Here is a 17,390-nt window from a genome sequence, read left to right as displayed (position 1 = left end):
TAGGGTAGACTACAAATGCTTGAATGTATAAGGTGTAGACTATAAAAAAATAAATAAATAAAAAAAATAAAAAACACTCTGGCACTCAAGTGTTTAAGCTACAAAATACTACAATTTAGTTCTTATGCACTCTTAAAATAATTTAATTTTACAACTATTGCAAAGTGTTGATGTCAAATATCAAATGTAAATTTTATTTTATTTCTTATTAAAGTATTTCCCAGTAGAAATGCTACGCTTACTCTCCAGCAAATAAAACCACTCAAGGAAAAACAATCTTTTATTCACTATTAGGGTTGAGCGGACACCTAGATGTCCGTGTTCGACGGGTTCGGCCGAACTTTAAAAAAAAGTCCGGGTCCGTGTCCCGGACTTTTACCGAACTTTTCCCGGACACCGAACCCCATTGAAGTCAATGGGGACCCGAACTTTAAGGCACTAAAATGGCTCTAAAACACCAAAGGAAAGGGCTAGAGTGCTGCAAATGGCAGCAAAACGTAATTAAGAGCATGGCAAGTGCTCTGCAAACAAATGTGGATAGGGAAATAACTTAAAACAACAAAAAAAAACAGAAAAATAAAACAATGTTCTTCTTCATCTCTGAAGGACGAGGCCCATATGGAGTAGGAGGGAGGTTGAGGTGGTGGTGGATGTGGCGGTGACATAGGCGTGCGCACAGGGTGTGCTGGGTGTGCCTGGGCACACCCTAATCACCTAGGGCACATAGCATTGCCAGTGAGGAGATGGGAAAGATCTCCCTGGGACCTGCTCTGCTCTATTTCTCCTTGCCTACAGGTACATGGCCCCGATACATTACTCTCCCTGCTGGCAAACACATGCATGTGTATTTCAACTTTGGGGTGCACACCTTAATGCAATAGGCTGCGCACACCTATGGGCGGTGTAGGTGGAAGCGGCGGTGGAGGAGGACCAGGGCCGGATTAACAGCATCATGGGCTTGGTGCTGAGGATTTTGAAGGGCCTTAGGGCCGTGCCTTGCCATGCACCCAGAGGAGGAAGGGTGCAGCCATGCATGCCTAATTCAACATGGGATGCTGTCTCTGAAGCCCATAAACACATCCATGCATCGCCAACTGTCCCTCCTTGTCCGGCCTTCACGCTGTGTGGGGAGGTTCTGAGGGTGCTGCCTGGGGAAGCGAGCATAGAAGCCAGACTTCTGTGTTTACAAGTGACAGAAGAGCGGTAACAGTGAATATGGCCAACCCGGGGCCTATATAAAAGGTAGGGGCCTGGAGCTGCAGCTCCAATAGCCCCTACATTAATCTGGCCCTGAGGAGGAGGACGAGGTAGCCAACACTGCTTCTTTTCACAAATTTTAAATGAGGGTACACCCCAAAAGAGTGAGAAAGAGCAAAAATGGAACAATGGGTGGGTAAGGTCGGTATCCATTGCTATTCTGCACAAGGTACGGAAAAGTCCCGTGGGATCCATGCCTGGTTCATTTTAATGAACGTGAGCTTGTCCACATTGTCTCTGGACAGGCGGCTGCGCTTGTCTGTTATAACGCCCCCAGCCGTGCTAAATACCCGTTCAGATAATACACTGGCTGCAGGGCACGCCAGCACCTCCAAGGCGTAAAGGGCAAGCTCAGGCCATGTGCCCAATTTGGAGACCCAGAAGTTGAAGGGGGCAGACCCGTCATTCACTACATGTAGGCGTGTGCACACATACTGCTCCACCATGTTGGTAAAATGCTGCCTCCTGCTAAGACGTTCCATCTGAGCTGCTGGTGCTGCTGTTTGTTGTGGCGTGCTGACAAAGCTTTTCCACATTTCGGCCATGCTAACCCTGCCTTCTGAGGTGCTGGCGGTGCCCTGGTTGCGTTGGCGACCTCCTCCTCCTCCTCCTCTGCCTTGTGCTTCCACTGTGGCCCCGCTGTCAGATGGGAATGCCAGCAGCATGGCGTCTACCAGCGTGCGCTTGTACTCGCGCATCTTGCGATCGCGCTCCAGTGAGTGAATTAAGGACGGTACGTTGTCCTTGTAACGGGGATCCAGCAGCGTGGCCACCCAGTAATCAGCACAAGTTAGAATGTGGGCAACTCGGCGGTCGTTGTGGAGACACTGCAGCATGTAATCGCTCATGTGTGCCAGGCTGCCCAGAGGCAACGAAAGGCTGTCCTCTGTGGGAGGTGTATGGTCCGTGTCCTCTGTATCCCCCCAGCCACGCACCAGTGATGGCCATGAGCTGGCCTGGGTGCCACCCTGCTGTGAACATGGTTCCATCTCCTCCTCCAGCTCCTCCTCCTCCTCATCCTCCTCATCCTCCAGAACTGTGCCCCTGCTGGACAATTGCGTCCCTGGCGTTTGCGTGTGCAGGAACCCACCCTCGGAGCCCCTTGCGAATGACTGCCCTGAAAGCCTTGGAAATGTTACCTCTTCATCCTCCTCCTCCTCCTCATCCTGTGCCACATCCTCTTCCATCATCGCCCGAATTGTTTTTTCAAGGAGGCATAGAAGTGGGATAGTTAAGCTGAGAACGGCGTCATTGCCACTGGCCATGTTGGTGGAGTACTCAAAACAGCGCAACAAGGCACACAGGTCTCGCATGGAGGCCCAGTTATTGGTGGTGAAGTGGTGCTGTTCCGCAGAGCGACTCACGCGTGCGTGCTGCAGCTGAAACTCCACTATGGCCTGCTGCTGCTCGCACAGTCTTTCCAGCATGTGCAAGGTGGAGTTCCACCTTGTGGGCACGTCACATATGAGGCGGTGAGCGGGAAGGCCGAAGTTACGCTGCAGCGCTGCCAGGCGAGCAGCAGCAGGGTGAGAACGCCGAAAGTGCGCACAAACGGCCCGCACTTTCTGCAGCAGCTCTGACATATCGGGGTAGTTTTTAAGGAACCTCTGCACCACCAAATTCAGCACATGCGCCAGGCAAGGGATGTGCGTCAAACCGGCTAGGCCCAGAGCTGCTATGAGATTTCGCCCGTTATCGCACACCACCAGGCCGGGCTTGAGGCTCGCTGGCAGCAACCACTCATTTGTCTGCTGTTCCATGCTCCTCCACAACTCCTGCGCGGTGTGTGGTTTGTCCCCCAAACAGGCAAGTTGTAAAACTGCCTGCTGTCGTTTACCCCTGGCCGTGCTGAAGTTGGTGGTGAAGGTGTTACGCTGTCCGGATGAGGAGGCGGTAGAGGATGAGGAAGCGGAGTAGGAGGAGTTAGGAACAGGAGGCAAACTGAAGCGCCCTGCAATCCTCGGTGGTGGAAGGACATGCGCCAAATTGCTATCCGCCTCAGGCCCATCCGCCACTGCATTTACCCAGTGTGCCGTTAGGGAGATATAACGCCCCTGACCGTGCTTACTGGTCCACGTATCCGTAGTTAGGTGGACCTTGGCACAGATGGCGTTGCGCAGTGCACACCTGATTTTTTCCCCCACTTGGTTGTGCAGGGAAGGGATGGCTTGCCTGGAAAAGTAGTGGCGGCTGGGCACGACGTACTGTGGGACAGCCACCGACATAAGGTTTTTAAAACTGTGCGTCTCCACCAGACGGAATGACAGCATTTCAAAGGCCAATAATTTTGAAATGCTGGCATTCAGGGCCAGGGATCGCGGGTGGGTAGGGGGGTACTTCCTCTTCCTCTCAAGTGTTTGGGAGATGGAAAGCTGAATGCTTCCACGGGACATTGTGGAGATGGTTGTTGGTGACCCAGGTGGTGGTGTTGCTGACAGATCGTCTGTTTGCGGGGTGGCAGGTGCCGGTATCACTACAGATGTGGCTGGAGCGGCCGAGACTGCAGCAGAAGAGGAAGCAGGATGAGCCAGAGACGTTTCTTGGTTTTGAAGGTGTGTACTCCACTGCAGCTCGTGCTTTGCACTTAGATGCCTGATCATGCAGGTTGTGCTCAGGTTGAGAAGGTTCATGCCTCGCTTCAAGCTCTGATTGCACAGGGTGCAAACCACTCGTGTCCTGTCATCAGCACATTTTCTAAAGAACTTCCACGCTAGAGAACTCCTTTGAGCTGACTTTGGTGCGCTCGTTCCCTTGCTGCGTTGGGCAGTAGCGGGCGTAGTGTCTAGGGCACGGCCGCTCCGCTTCTGCACCCTGCTCCCTCTTCTGCTGTGCTGGTGGCTCTGTGCGACCACCGCCTCTTCCTCCAAACTACTCAGTTCACCTGCATGACGTTCATTCCATGTGGGGTCGAGGACCTCATCGTCCTCCACATCATCTTCCACCCAGTCTTCACCCCTGCCCTCCTTGTCGGTCTCCACAATGCTGAACGCCGCAGCAGTTGGCACCTGCGTTTCGTCATCATCGGAGACGTGCTGCGATGATCCTTGCATGTACTCATCTTGAGAAATAAGTGGTTGGGCATCGCTGCACTCAATCTCTTCCACTTCTGGGGCAGGGCTAGGTGGATGGCCCTGGGAAACCCTGCTGACAGAGTCCTCAAAAAGAATAAGAGACTGCTGTATGGCTTGGGGCTCAGACTGCTGGCCTGATTTGCAAGGGGGTGAGGTGAAAGACGGTTGGACATTGGCTGCAGGTGCCAACTCTGACCTTTCTGCAGTAGACTGGGTGGGAGACAATGTGAAGGAACTGGAGGCACTGTCAGCAGCAAACCAATCTACTATCGCCTCAACTTGTTCTGGCCTCATCACTTCTAGGGGCGTTTGATGCCCTACCAAATACTGATGCAGGTTCTGTCGCCTACTCACACTTGAGGAAGGTGTTTCACTTGTGCGTGTAGCTGGCACAGATCGACCATGTCCTCTCCTTGCAACAGGAGCTCTACCAGCAGCACCACGACCCAGGCCACGGCCCTTATTTGACGGTCTCCTCATATTTCTGTAATTTAAGATCTTGCCCTAGAAAGGTTTTTATTGAATAGCGGAATAGAAAATATGATCCAAAAAAAGTGTATGTATATCACACGTACACAACCACACTAGGCCCCAATTACTATTGTTTGTACCCCTAAAAGGCTAGATGAGGAGTAGGGGGAGTATGGAACAGGCAGCACCCTCAAACCTTCAGAAGTATGAGATGAACCCCAACAACTTGGAAAGGTGGATCTCTCTCACACGTACCGACACAGACTATCCCGCAATTCAATTGATCCTCAAAGGTTTTTATTGAATAGCGGAATAGGAAATATGATCAAAAAAAGTGTATGTATCTCGCACGTACACAACCACACTAGGCCCCAATTACTATTGTTTGTACCCCTAAAAGGCTAGATGAGGAGTAGGGGGGGTATGGAACAGGCAGCACCCTCAAACCTTCAGAAGTATGAGATGAACCCCAACAACTTGGAAAGGTGGATCTCTCTCACACGTACCGACACAGACTATCCCGCAATTCAATTGATCCTCAAAGGTTTTTATTGAATAGCGGAATAGGAAATATGATCAAAAAAAGTGTATGTATCTTGCACGTACACAACCACACTAGGCCCCAATTACTATTGTTTGTACCCCTAAAAGGCTAGATGAGGAGTAGGGGGGGTATGGAACAGGCAGCACCCTCAAACCTTCAGAAGTATGAGATGAACCCCAACAACTTGGAAAGGTGGATCTCTCTCACACGTACCGACACAGACTATCCCGCAATTCAATTGATCCTCAAAGGTTTTTATTGAATAGCGGAATAGGAAATATGATCAAAAAAAGTGTATGTATCTCGCACGTACACAACCACACTAGGCCCCAATTACTATTGTTTGTACCCCTAAAAGGCTAGATGAGGAGTAGGGGGGGTATGGAACAGGCAGCACCCTCAAACCTTCAGAAGTATGAGATGAACCCCAACAACTTGGAAAGGTGGATCTCTCTCACACGTACCGACACAGACTATCCCGCAATTCAATTGATCCTCAAAGGTTTTTATTGAATAGCGGAATAGGAAATATGATCAAAAAAAGTGTATGTATCTCGCACGTACACAACCACACTAGGCCCCAATTACTATTGTTTGTACCCCTAAAAGGCTAGATGAGGAGTAGGGGGGGTATGGAACAGGCAGCACCCTCAAACCTTCAGAAGTATGAGATGAACCCCAACAACTTGGAAAGGTGGATCTCTCTCACACGTACCGACACAGACTATCCCGCAATTCAATTGATCCTCAAAGGTTTTTATTGAATAGCGGAATAGGAAATATGATCAAAAAAAGTGTATGTATCTCGCACGTACACAACCACACTAGGCCCCAATTACTATTGTTTGTACCCCTAAAAGGCTAGATGAGGAGTAGGGGGGGTATGGAACAGGCAGCACCCTCAAACCTTCAGAAGTATGAGATGAACCCCAACAACTTGGAAAGGTGGATCTCTCTCACACGTACCGACACAGACTATCCCGCAATTCAATTGATCCTCAAAGGTTTTTATTGAATAGCGGAATAGGAAATATGATCAAAAAAAGTGTATGTATCTCGCACGTACACAACCACACTAGGCCCCAATTACTATTGTTTGTACCCCTAAAAGGCTAGATGAGGAGTAGGGGGGGTATGGAACAGGCAGCACCCTCAAACCTTCAGAAGTATGAGATGAACCCCAACAACTTGGAAAGGTGGATCTCTCTCACACGTACCAACACAGACTATCCCCCAATTTAACTGATCCCCAAAGGTTTTTGATTAAATAGCGGAATAGAAAATATGATCCCAAAAAAGTGTATGTATATCACACGTACACAACCACACTAGGCCCCAATTACTATTGTTTGTACCCCTAAAAGGCTAGGAGTAGGGGGGGTATGGAACAGGCAGCACCCTCAAACCTTCAGAAGTATGAGATGAACCCCAACAACTTGGAAAGGTGGATCTCTCTCACACGTACCAACACAGACTATCCCCCAATTTAACTGATCCCCAAAGGTTTTTGATTAAATAGCGGAATAGAAAATATGATCCCAAAAAAGTGTATGTATATCACACGTACACAACCACACTAGGCCCCAATTACTATTGTTTGTACCCCTAAAAGGCTAGGAGTAGGGGGAGTATGGAACAGGCAGCACCCTCAAACCTTCAGAAGTATGAGATGAACCCCAACAACTTGGAAAGGTGGATCTCTCTCACACGTACCAACACAGACTATCCCCCAATTTAACTGATCCCCAAAGGTTTTTGATTAAATAGCGGAATAGAAAATATGATCCCAAAAAAGTGTATGTATATCACACGTACACAACCACACTAGGCCCCAATTACTATTGTTTGTACCCCTAAAAGGCTAGGAGTAGGGGGGGTATGGAACAGGCAGCACCCTCAAACCTTCAGAAGTATGAGATGAACCCCAACAACTTGGAAAGGTGGATCTCTCTCACACGTACCAACACAGACTATCCCCCAATTTAACTGATCCCCAAAGGTTTTTGATTAAATAGCGGAATAGAAAATATGATCCCAAAAAAGTGTATGTATATCACACGTACACAACCACACTAGGCCCCAATTACTATTGTTTGTACCCCTAAAAGGCTAGGAGTAGGGGGAGTATGGAACAGGCAGCACCCTCAAACCTTCAGAAGTATGAGATGAACCCCAACAACTTGGAAAGGTGGATCTCTCTCACACGTACCAACACAGACTATCCCCCAATTTAACTGATCCCCAAAGGTTTTTGATTAAATAGCGGAATAGAAAATATGATCCCAAAAAAGTGTATGTATATCACACGTACACAACCACACTAGGCCCCAATTACTATTGTTTGTACCCCTAAAAGGCTAGGAGTAGGGGGAGTATGGAACAGGCAGCACCCTCAAACCTTCAGAAGTATGAGATGAACCCCAACAACTTGGAAAGGTGGATCTCTCTCACACGTACCAACACAGACTATCCCCCAATTTAACTGATCCCCAAAGGTTTTTGATTAAATAGCGGAATAGAAAATATGATCCCAAAAAAGTGTATGTATATCACACGTACACAACCACACTAGGCCCCAATTACTATTGTTTGTACCCCTAAAAGGCTAGGAGTAGGGGGAGTATGGAACAGGCAGCACCCTCAAACCTTCAGAAGTATGAGATGAACCCCAACAACTTGGAAAGGTGGATCTCTCTCACACGTACCAACACAGACTATCCCCCAATTTAACTGATCCCCAAAGGTTTTTGATTAAATAGCGGAATAGAAAATATGATCCCAAAAAAGTGTATGTATATCACACGTACACAACCACAATAGGCCCCAATTACTATTGTTTGTACCCCTAAAAGGCTAGGAGTAGGGGGAGTATGGAACAGGCAGCACCCTCAAACCTTCAGAAGTATGAGATGAACCTCAACAACTTGGAAAGGTGGATCTCTCTCACACGTACCAACACAGACTATCCCCCAATTTAACTGATCCCCAAAGGTTTTTGATTAAATAGCGGAATAGAAAATATGATCCCAAAAAAGTGTATGTATATCACACGTACACAACCACACTAGGCCCCAATTACTATTGTTTGTACCCCTAAAAGGCTAGGAGTAGGGGGAGTATGGAACAGGCAGCACCCTCAAACCTTCAGAAGTATGAGATGAACCCCAACAACTTGGAAAGGTGGATCTCTCTCACACGTACCAACACAGACTATCCCCCAATTTAACTGATCCCCAAAGGTTTTTGATTAAATAGCGGAATAGAAAATATGATCCCAAAAAAGTGTATGTATATCACACGTACACAACCACACTAGGCCCCAATTACTATTGTTTGTACCCCTAAAAGGCTAGGAGTAGGGGGGGTATGGAACAGGCAGCACCCTCAAACCTTCAGAAGTATGAGATGAACCACAACAACTTGGAAAGGTGGATCTCTCTCACACGTACCAACACAGACTATCCCCCAATTTAACTGATCCCCAAAGGTTTTTGATTAAATAGCGGAATAGAAAATATGATCCCAAAAAAGTGTATGTATATCACACGTACACAACCACACTAGGCCCCAATTACTATTGTTTGTACCCCTAAAAGGCTAGGAGTAGGGGGGGGTATGGAACAGGCAGCACCCTCAAACCTTCAGAAGTATGAGATGAACCCCAACAACTTGGAAAGGTGGATCTCTCTCACACGTACCAACACAGACTATCCCCCAATTTAACTGATCCCCAAAGGTTTTTGATTAAATAGCGGAATAGAAAATATGATCCCAAAAAAGTGTATGTATATCACACGTACACAACCACACTAGGCCCCAATTACTATTGTTTGTACCCCTAAAAGGCTAGGAGTAGGGGGAGTATGGAACAGGCAGCACCCTCAAACCTTCAGAAGTATGAGATGAACCCCAACAACTTGGAAAGGTGGATCTCTCTCACACGTACCAACACAGACTATCCCCCAATTTAACTGATCCCCAAAGGTTTTTGATTAAATAGCGGAATAGAAAATATGATCCCAAAAAAGTGTATGTATATCACACGTACACAACCACACTAGGCCCCAATTACTATTGTTTGTACCCCTAAAAGGCTAGGAGTAGGGGGAGTATGGAACAGGCAGCACCCTCAAACCTTCAGAAGTATGAGATGAACCCCAACAACTTGGAAAGGTGGATCTCTCTCACACGTACCAACACAGACTATCCCCCAATTTAACTGATCCCCAAAGGTTTTTGATTAAATAGCGGAATAGAAAATATGATCCCAAAAAAGTGTATGTATATCACACGTACACAACCACACTAGGCCCCAATTACTATTGTTTGTACCCCTAAAAGGCTAGGAGTAGGGGGAGTATGGAACAGGCAGCACCCTCAAACCTTCAGAAGTATGAGATGAACCCCAACAACTTGGAAAGGTGGATCTCTCTCACACGTACCAACACAGACTATCCCCCAATTTAACTGATCCCCAAAGGTTTTTGATTAAATAGCGGAATAGAAAATATGATCCCAAAAAAGTGTATGTATATCACACGTACACAACCACACTAGGCCCCAATTACTATTGTTTGTACCCCTAAAAGGCTAGGAGTAGGGGGAGTATGGAACAGGCAGCACCCTCAAACCTTCAGAAGTATGAGATGAACCTCAACAACTTGGAAAGGTGGATCTCTCTCACACGTACCAACACAGACTATCCCCCAATTTAACTGATCCCCAAAGGTTTTTGATTAAATAGCGGAATAGAAAATATGATCCCAAAAAAGTGTATGTATATCACACGTACACAACCACACTAGGCCCCAATTACTATTGTTTGTACCCCTAAAAGGCTAGGAGTAGGGGGAGTATGGAACAGGCAGCACCCTCAAACCTTCAGAAGTATGAGATGAACCCCAACAACTTGGAAAGGTGGATCTCTCTCACACGTACCAACACAGACTATCCCCCAATTTAACTGATCCCCAAAGGTTTTTGATTAAATAGCGGAATAGAAAATATGATCCCAAAAAAGTGTATGTATATCACACGTACACAACCACACTAGGCCCCAATTACTATTGTTTGTACCCCTAAAAGGCTAGGAGTAGGGGGAGTATGGAACAGGCAGCACCCTCAAACCTTCAGAAGTATGAGATGAACCCCAACAACTTGGAAAGGTGGATCTCTCTCACACGTACCAACACAGACTATCCCCCAATTTAACTGATCCCCAAAGGTTTTTGATTAAATAGCGGAATAGAAAATATGATCCCAAAAAAGTGTATGTATATCACACGTACACAACCACACTAGGCCCCAATTACTATTGTTTGTACCCCTAAAAGGCTAGGAGTAGGGGGGGGTATGGAACAGGCAGCACCCTCAAACCTTCAGAAGTATGAGATGAACCCCAACAACTTGGAAAGGTGGATCTCTCTCACACGTACCAACACAGACTATCCCCCAATTTAACTGATCCCCAAAGGTTTTTGATTAAATAGCGGAATAGAAAATATGATCCCAAAAAAGTGTATGTATATCACACGTACACAACCACACTAGGCCCCAATTACTATTGTTTGTACCCCTAAAAGGCTAGGAGTAGGGGGAGTATGGAACAGGCAGCACCCTCAAACCTTCAGAAGTATGAGATGAACCCCAACAACTTGGAAAGGTGGATCTCTCTCACACGTACCAACACAGACTATCCCCCAATTTAACTGATCCCCAAAGGTTTTTGATTAAATAGCGGAATAGAAAATATGATCCCAAAAAAGTGTATGTATATCACACGTACACAACCACACTAGGCCCCAATTACTATTGTTTGTACCCCTAAAAGGCTAGATGAGGAGTAGGGGGAGTATGGAACAGGCAGCACCCTCAAACCTTCAGTATGAGATTGTGTTCACTGTACCCCACAAAGATTGAGTTCACTGCACCCCACAATGATTGTGTTCACTGCACCCCACAAAGATTGTGTTCACTGCACCTCACAAAGATTGTGTTCACTGTACCCCCCAAAGATTGTGTTCACTGCACCCCACAAAGATTCTGTTCACTGTACCCCACAAAGATTGTGTTCACTGCACCCCAAAAAGATTGTGTTCACTGCACCCCAAAAAGGATGTTGTTCACTGCACCCCAAAAAGGATGTTGTTCACTCCACCCCAAAAAGATTGTGTTCACTGCACCCCACAAAGATTGTGTTCACTGCACCCCAAAAAGATTGTGTTCACTGCACCCCAAAAATGATTTTGTTCACTGCACCCCAAAAAGGATTTTGTTCACTGCACCCCAAAAAGGATGTTGTTCACTCCACCCCAAAAAGATTGTGTTCACTGCACCCCAAAAAGATTGTGTTCACTGCACCCCACAAAGGATTTTGTTCACTGCACCCCAAAAAGATTGTGTTCACTGCACCCCAAAAAGGATGTTGTTCACTGCACCCCAAAAAGGATTTTGTTCACTGCACCCCAAAAAGATTGTGTTCACTGCACCCCACAAAGGATTTTGTTCACTGCACCCCACAAAGATTGTGTTCACTGCACACCAAAAAGGATTGTGTTCACTGCACCCCAAAAAGATTTTGTTCACTGCACCCCAAAAAGATTGTGTTCACTGCAGCCCAAAAAGATTGTGTTCACTGCAGCCCAAAAAGATTGTGTTCACTGCAGCCCAAAAAGATTGTGTTCACTGCAGCCCAAAAAGATTGTGTTCACTGCAGCCCAAAAAGATTGTGTTCACTGCAGCTCACACACAGAAAAATGGATGTGGATCACTGACACCTGCCTATCTCCAATCCCACACCACACAGCAATATCGATTGTAGTTTGTAGAACACAGTTTCCCTAAAATTCAGCAGACTCTGTCCCTAACAGGATTGAGAAGAGATCGTAGATCAGGATTGAGTGCAGACCCCACCCCCCACACAGCAATATCGATTGTAGTTTGTAGAAGACACTGACCCTATATAATTCAGCAGACTCTATCCCTAAAATGCCTACAACTCGCCCTGCCTAAACACTCCGACCTGTCCCTCAATTCTATCCGGACACAAATGGTTTTTTCCTGCCTATCTTTCCCTAATCAGCAGCCAGCACGTTGATGTGTGCTCTGTCCCTGAATCTAAGCAGCATAATGACGCCGCTGCGGCTGCCTCGAACTTATAAAGACTTGGTCACATGCTTCAGACGGCCAATCACAGCTACTGAGACATTTGCAGGCATGGCTGGGATGGCTTAAGGCACACCAGTTAAACGATTGTTGATTGGCTGTTGAAAGCCCGCCATGAAAAGAGCGCCAAAGCATGCAAAACCCGGAAATAAAACGACCGAACACGGATTTTTACCCGAACATACAGTAAAGTGTCCGTGTCCGTGTTCGGGTACAAAAAATCCAATTATTCGGTACGAACACGAATAATACAGTCCGTGTTCGCTCAACACTATTCACTATGCTATTTTATAACTGGTATTTTATTTTCTAGTTGTTGAAAATAACATTAGGCAAAGAACTTTATTTTGGTGTAAAATAAACAGAGATGTTATTCAATTATTAATTTCAGCTCTCTCACCTGCACATCCCCCTATGGACCAGAGCAATTTTTACATTTCTGCTATAAGGATATTGATTCCTCAATGAATTTGCCATTGCTTACAATAATAATGTAATACCTGTTATGCTTTTATTAGGATAAACCAGGCTTTCTTTTGGTGATATGTCTTGTAAAACATATACAGGTACATCTCATAAAATTAGAGTATCATCAAAAAGTGAATTTATTTCAGTTATTCAATAAAAAAAATAAAAAAAAATAATTAATTTCAATTAAATTAAAAAAAATAAATAAATAATAAGTTAGATGCATTACACACAGAGCGATATATTTCAAAAATGTCTTTCTTTTAATTTTGATGATTATGACTTAGTGAAAACCCAATTCAGTATCTCAGAAAATTAGAATATTACATAAGACATATAAAAAAAATGTATTTTTAATACAGAAATGTTGGCTTATTACAAAGTATGTCCATGTACAGTATAGAATGCACTCAATACTTGCCTGGGGCTCCTTTTGCAATGCGGCCTGGCATGGAGACGATCAGCCTGTTGCACTGCTGAGGTGTTAGGGAAGCCCAGGTTGCTTTGATAGCGACCTTCAGCTCCTCTGCATTGTTGGGTCTGGTGTCTCTCATCTTCATCTTAACAATACCCCATAGATTCTCTATGGGGTTTAGGTCAGGCGAGTTTGCTGGCCAATCAGCACAGTGACACCATGATCATTAAACCAGGTATTGGTACCTTTTGCAGTGTGGGCAGGCTGGAAGATGAAATCAGCATCTTCATAAAGCTGGTCAGCAGAGGGAAGCATGAAGTGCTCTAGAATTTCCTGCTAGAGGGCTGCGCTGACTTTGGACAGTGGACCAACACCAGCAGATGACATGGCTCCCCAAATCATCACTGACTGTGTTCATTTTCTAAAAAATTACAACTTCAAAAAACTTGCCATGGCTCTTACTACATATTTTATACTGTCTACCTTTCCAAAAATGGGCCATTTAGGGTATATTTGTACTGAGAATAAATTATATATTAATATATAAGAGCCACGCTCTCCAATAAATAAATTGTAATAATTAAATCAATAAACCCTAAATTTTATTAAACCTATGACACTGAAGTGGATTTGGTGAATAATTAAATTCCCAGTGCATAAATATTCACTTATCTCTAAGTACCACCTTAAATTGTGTGCAAAATTAATGATCGATATTGGGCCTCAATCAATGGCTTCTAACAAATCAATTGAATAAATCATATAAATGATACATAAATATTAAATAAATTATGCAGTGATACACCAATAGTGTATAAATAGTGCAAATAGCAAACAAATGTGCAAATTGATTGTGCAGAAAAGTCCCAACAGCAATGTTGAATGGGCCAAACCAGTCCAATAAACACCATCCAAAGAATGGAATATCAGAGGGATCTTGATCTGGATTTGTTGCAATAAAGACACCTCCACCATACACACAGACCATCCGGTGAGTCAAACCTCTGACCAGAGATGGTAGACCCTCAAGTTATAGGGGGGTCAGCGAGAGCCTTTTTGAGACAGGATATGGATGGAAAACCACTGAATTCCACCAACCAGGGATGAACCGTCCTCCTCTAATGCTTTAAATCAGGATGCTGGACTCAGATGCATCAACAAACAAAAAGGACTCCATGGTGAAGTACATCAAATAAAAGAGGTTTATTTAAAAGAGTAACACTTACAGTGTATGAATCTAATAGATAGTGACAATCAACCGTGGTCTCAGGGAACGCCGCTTCCGCGTTCCAGCACTTGAGTTCCACCCGGAACCCTGAAATGACGTAATCGTAGCGTAATGTGATCAGACGTGACGACGCGTTTCGTCAGCGCGCAGTTGACGTTATCAAGGGTCATACTGACCTGGCATTGTAAGGATCTCAAGAAAGGAGATAGGTCGTCAGTACATCAGGACTGATCAATTTTCAAATATATAAACCATAGTATGTTGACGCTATAACTTTCACACAAACCAATTAATAACATTTATTGGAATTTTTAATTACAGAGGACATGTAGCAGAATACATTTTAGCCTACATTTTTAACGAAATTCGATTTTATTGGATATGTTTTAAAAAGTAAAGAAAGTAAAATATATATAGATATATATATATATATATATATATATATTATATATATATATATACACACATATACAGTGCCTTGCGAAAGTATTCGGCCCCCTTGAACTTTGCAACCTTTTGCCACATTTCAGGCTTTAAACATAAAGATATAAAACTGTAATTTTTTGTGAAGAACCAACAACAAGTGGGACACAATCATAAAGTGGAACGAAATTTATTGGATATTTCAAACTTTGTTAACAAATAAAAAACTGAAAAATTGGGCATGCAAAATTATTCAGCCCCCTTAAGTTAATACTTTGTAGCGCCACCTTTTGCTGCGATTACAGCTGTAAGTCGCTTGGGGTATGTCTCTATCAGTTTTGCACATCGAGAGATAGAAATTGTTGCCCATTCCTCCTTGCAAAACAGCTCGAGCTCAGTGAGGTTGGATGGAGAGCGTTTGTGAACAGCAGTTGTCAGTTCTTACCACAGATTCTCGATTGGATTCAGGTCTGGACTTTGACTTGGCCATTCTAACACCTGGATATGTTTATTTGTGAACCATTCTATTGTAGATTTTGCTTTATGTTTTGGATCATTGTCTTGTTTGAAGACAAATCTCCATCCCAGTCTCAGGTCTTTTGCAGACTCCATCAGGTTTTCTTCCAGAATGGTCCTGTATTTGGCTCCATCCATCTTCCCATCAATTTTAACCATCTTCCCTGTCCCTGCTGAAGAAAAGCAGGCCCAAACCATGATGCTGCCACCACCATGTTTGACAGTGGTGATGGTGTGTTCAGGGTGATGAGATGTGTTGCTTTTACGCCAAACATAACGTTTTGCATTGTTGCCAAAAAGTTCGATTTTGGTTTCATCTGACCAGAAAACCTTCTTCCACATGTTTGGTGTGTCTCCCAGGTGGCTTGTGGCAAACTTTAAACTACACTTTTTATGGATATCTTTAAGAAATGGATTTCTTCTTGCCACTCTTCCATAAAGGCCAGATTTGTGCAGTATACGACTGATTGTTGTCCTATGGACAGAGTCTCCCACCTCAGCTGTAGATCTCTGCAGTTCATCCAGAGTGATCATGGGCCTCTTGGCTGCATCTCTGATCAGTCTTCTCCTTGTATGAGCTGAAAGTTTAGAGGGACGGCCAGGTCTTCGTAGATTTGCAGTGGTCTGATACTCCTTCCATTTCAATATTATCGCTTGCACAGTGCTCCTTGGGATGTTTAAAGCTTGGGAAATCTTTTTGTATCCAAATCCGGCTTTAAACTTCTCCACAACAGTATCTCGGACCTGCCTGGTGTGTTCCTTGTTCTTCATGATGCTCTCTGCGCTTTAAACGGACCTCTGAGACTATCACAGTGCAGGTGCATTTATACGGAGACTTGATTACACACAGGTGGATTTTATTTATCATCATTAGTCATTTAGGTCAACACTGGATCATTCAGAGATCCTCACTGAACTTCTGGAGAGAGCTTGCTGCACTGAAAGTAAAGGGGCTGAATAATTGTGCATGCCCACTTTTTCAGTTTTTTATTTGTTAACAAAGTTTGAAATATTCAATAAATTTCGTTCCACTTCATGATTGTGTCCCACTTGTTGATTCTTCACAAAAAATTACAGTTTTATATCTTAATGTTTGAAGCCTGAAATGTGACAAAAGGTCGCAAAGTTCAAGGGGGCCGAATACTTTCGCAAAGCACTGTATGTATATATATATATATATATATATATATATATATATATATACGTATATATATATATATATATATATATATATATACAGTATCTCAAAAAAGTGAGTACACCCCTCACATTTTGTAGATATTTTATTCTATCTTTTTATGTGACAACACTGAAGAAATGACACTTTGCTACAATGTAAAGTAGTGAGTGTACAGCTTATATGTCAATGTAAATTTGCTGTCCCCTCAAAATAACTCAACAGGCAGCCATTAATGTCTAAACCACTGGCAACAAAAGTGAGTACACTCCTAAGCGAAAATGTCCAATTTGAGCCCAATTAGCCATTTTCCCTCCCCGGTGTCATGTGACTCGTTAGTGTTACAAGGTCCCAGGTGGGAATAGGGAGCAGGTGTGTTAAATTTGATGTTATCACTCTCTCTCTCTCTCTCTCTCTCTCTCTCTCTCATACTGGTCACTGGAAGTTGAACATGGCACCTCATGGCAAAGAACTCTCAGAGGATCTGAAAAAAATAATTGTTGCTCTACATAAAGATGGCCTAGGCAAAGGAAGATTGTCAAGACCCTGAAACTGAGCTGCAGCATGGTGGCCAAAACCATACAGCAGTTTAACAGGCCAGTTTCCACTCAGAACAGGCCTTGCCATGGTCGACCAAAGTAGTTGAGTGCACGTGT

Source organism: Pelophylax lessonae, assembly GCF_965119305.1.
Source record: "Pelophylax lessonae genome assembly, chromosome: 3".
NCBI lineage: Eukaryota > Metazoa > Chordata > Amphibia > Anura > Ranidae > Pelophylax > Pelophylax lessonae.
This window is presented reverse-complemented; position numbering follows the sequence as displayed.